Below are 4,068 nucleotides of genomic sequence, written 5' to 3'. Positions count from 1 at the left end.
ATCATGAAGAACAGTCCCGATTTAACGAAAATTGAAAACTCGAAACTGAATAAATTTTATTGAACCATTGTACTCCGTTATTAATTCAATGATCAAATCATTCTCACCAAGTTCCTAAGGCCGCCAAAAAACATTGGGTCAGGCAACTCATCCTGGGACTCGACCGAAAAAGACTTAGCTTGACTCAATTGTTCATGATAACTTTCTTTTTGTCTTTAGATGTCATCTAAAGTTTTTTGCCGCTGAATTTCAGCTGGACCCAATTATTTGCTGCCGGAAATTTTATGTAAAAAGTGTGCTACTATAATTAAGCAGCAATTCATGTCCTGCAATCAAATCCATTGAAAACACACTAAACTCATTCCGATAGAATTTTTAACGTCAAAGCAACGGTAGCTAACTCAATATCGATCAGAAAATTAAACTTAGTTCAACTAATATATGTTAAGAATTAATTTGTTAAATCTGTTTGGAAAAATTTTGCTGTTTTCCAAGTTAGACTGTCTGATGATATGCTAGTTTGGCGTTGTTCGTAGATGGGTGTGCATCATTCAAAAATCAGAAAAACCCGTTCGACCAAAACAATAGAACGATTCACTGTTTGCTGTGCTAATCTCACCAATTGTTCCAACCCAGTTGCTTCAATAAAAAGAGTGTCTAAAAACTTATAATATACAACATTTAGAATGTCGCAAAAAATCCACAGTTGCTTTATATATATTTAGTGTTACAATAATAAAGAGAAACAAGGAGGCTCGGTTATGTGCGATCGCACATAAGGTTCCGACCCCGCTCATCCACAATTTTGGCATAACTGTCTGTTAAATGAGGAACAGATAGAAAAACCCAAAAAAACCAAGGATTACTCAAAACGATAGTGTATGAACGCAAAGATAGTCTCCATTAAAAATAACTCAGTGGAGTAAAAATGATGCACTAGATTGATGAGATATGCCCATATTAAGAAAGCCAGTCAAGACGAACAGCAAAATCAAACAACAACAACAAACATTAATTACATCAAAAAATTTGTCTTTGTTTTGAAAAACAAGATTTAATAACAAAGTCAAAATAGCATCAGGTAAGACTGAAATCTAACAAATAACTTATAATTTATCAGAAAATTTGGAACCAACCCATAAAAAGGTTTTGTAACCATTAGCAAAACGAACAAAAATAGTAAAATAAAAAAAATTTCGCTTATTTTTTTTTAAAAAACAATTATCTGCAAAGTATTGAAAACCATTAGAAATCAAGTAAAATTTACGATCAACAATGATTCTGTAGAAGGGCATTAGGACCTGTCCTTATTCAAATTTTTATGCGGCTAAAAAGAACTAGAAAAAGACAACAAACAAAATTTCAATTAAAACTTACCAGATAACGCTGTCGAAGCCGTAAAGTCATAGTTTGGCTCTCAAAATATGTTCGCTTGTGCCTTCTTCAAACACCGATAATTTATTATGGGCCCTTTCAATAATGAGAATAAATAACAAGTAGATAAAGAAGAAAAACGGCAAAAGTAATTAACACTTTTACTTTTTTTCGAAATAAAATTACGTCCAAAGTCATGAAAGACATTAATTACAAAATGAAATATTATAATAGGTTTGTTTATTCGTCCAAAACTAATGAAACGTAATGAAACTATCCATCATATGTTTTGCGTCTACAAAAAGAACGTCAAATATGACAAATCAAATTAATTTACTTTTCAAATCAAAAGGTCATAACAAAATCTTTAAAAACGTTAGATTTTGTAACACCAATCTTTTTTCAAACCATCACTTGACGCCAATATTTTCATATTTGACCTGTAATTAACGACACTAGGTAACAAAAAGACAATAAAAAGAACAAAATTTCGAGGTTAATTTTTTTTTAATTTGGAAAATAATTGTCATCAAAGGCTTGAAAGCCATCAGCTACCTGCTTGCATCAGAATATCAGCTCATATATTTTTCCATGAAAAGCCAATGAAGCTTGTTACATTACTGGAAATTTCATACGACTAAAACGACAAAGTTAAAACGACCGTTAAAGACAAAATTAAAAAATTGAATTCTTCAAGAAATAAACGTCGAAGCCGTTAAAACGATAATATGTCTTTCAGGGTTTTCATATGTTCAATTGCATGCATATCACATTATTGACGTTAAACGCTAATAAGTTTATCTAAGAGCTATCCAATAATGTGATAATGTGACAAAACTGAAAAAAAACTGGCAATTATCAAAAAATAAAAAAAATCTGATCTCTAGTAGTTTCAAAGCCAGAAAACAATAACTTATGGCTTTAACCGCAATTAGGATTAATTTTTAAATTGGTAGAAAAAAAAACATTCTTTATCCGCTGACACTAATCTTCAAATCGACAAAATTATGTAAACAAAAGGAAGGAAAAGTTCACAAAGCCATTATTTATTTAAAAACGAATTTGTTTTGAATGTCAAAACGACCATAAGCTTTCAAGTAGAAAAACTGCATTAGCTTAGAGCTGCATAGGTAGCTAGTACGACCTATCACTCCTGAGCTTTGATTTGGTATGTTCTGTTCTTTAATTAATGTAAAAAGGATCAATTTTTTTTTAAAATTAAGACCGACTTATTACAATCCGAATTCTTTTTGGATTGAAACAGCCAAAGATGGTTCTGAAATTAGCTCTGCTAAAATTTATCGTCCATTAGGGAAGCTTAATTTTTCGAATTTTATATTTATAGATAATTTGGTAGTCAAAAATTCAAAAATTAATTCTGCGTTTTTTATAATCAACGAGAAAAGTTATCAAAAAACTGCAAAGTTTTAACTTCAGAGCACTCTCAACAGAAGATGAAAAAAGAATAGCCCCTTTTTGAGTCTAGAAATATTGAATTAGTGTTGTTTGGGTTTGTACTTCTGGCAAAATAATCAAAGTGGACAAAAGGAGCTTTTTCCGTGCTGTTTTTGATGAAAAAAGGCTGAACCTTGAAATATTTACCCAAAACAAAAATTGAACCAAAATAATCAACAATACTTTTTTGTCTTTAATAATACAATCAACAACACTATTCTTAGACAATTACAATTAAAATATTAACAAATTTTAGAGAAATTATCAAAAATTTTGGCAAAAAATCCGGAAAATGTTAATAAAAACAACTGAATTCACAATACTTTTCTCAGAAGTTTAAGCCTCGCTAACTCCTTTCAGAAAACGAAAACTAAGAAAAACTTTTTTCCATATAATACGCTGGACGAGCTTTCTAATGATACCGGTCTCAATTCTGAATATATCGATCAGCAAAAATTGTCTGAACAAAAAAAATTAATTTGAGTATATAGTTCCTCCCCCCTCAAGAGGGTTCGGAACAAATATACCTAAATATGGGAAAAAACTTCGAATTAAAAGAATCTGTCTAACTTGTTGTTGAAAAAAAAACAGACTTCGCTAACTATTTCCGCAAAGAGTTTTCAGAGAATGAATAATCTACGCGAATGAGAAAAAATCAGATACTGAATTACACTGCAAAAAAATAATAAATTGAAACTTTGATTATCACCCCCTCCCTTACTGGTGAAACAGCCTTTGATATTATAACAAGCAAAATAAATCTCTACAAATAAAAAAATTAAGAAAACAAGAAAGCCTTTTCCCCCTTTTTCTAAAAACTAGTATTGTCAAAGTCAATAGATAAACAGAATTTTATAAAAGGAGAGCTGAGAGAGTAAACAGCCTTTTTGTAGAAACAATTGACAGACAACGCAGTAAAATATGGTATCACGAATAGTTTTTGTGATTAAAAAAATACTTTGAAAATTATTCGAATTTTTGTTTTTTTTAAAAGTTTATTGAATAGCCTTTCAAAAAGTCATACCAACGGGTAACTAAACCTTTAAAACGTTAGACCAATAAACTCTGGCTTTTTAAAAAACCAGCAAAATTAGGTGATAATTTAATGAATCCAAAGGATTACCTAACGAAGGCAACAGCAAGTGCTATTGAAAAAAGATCTTTCACTAAAGTTCGTCACCTCTGCATAGGTTTTATGAGAAAAAATTAAAAAAAAAAACCGTAAAACTTCTGGTTGAT

Source organism: Convolutriloba macropyga, chromosome 6 (genome assembly GCF_964194025.1).
Source record: "Convolutriloba macropyga chromosome 6, txConMacr16.3, whole genome shotgun sequence".
Taxonomy (NCBI): Eukaryota; Metazoa; Xenacoelomorpha; order Acoela; family Convolutidae; genus Convolutriloba; species Convolutriloba macropyga.
This window is presented reverse-complemented; position numbering follows the sequence as displayed.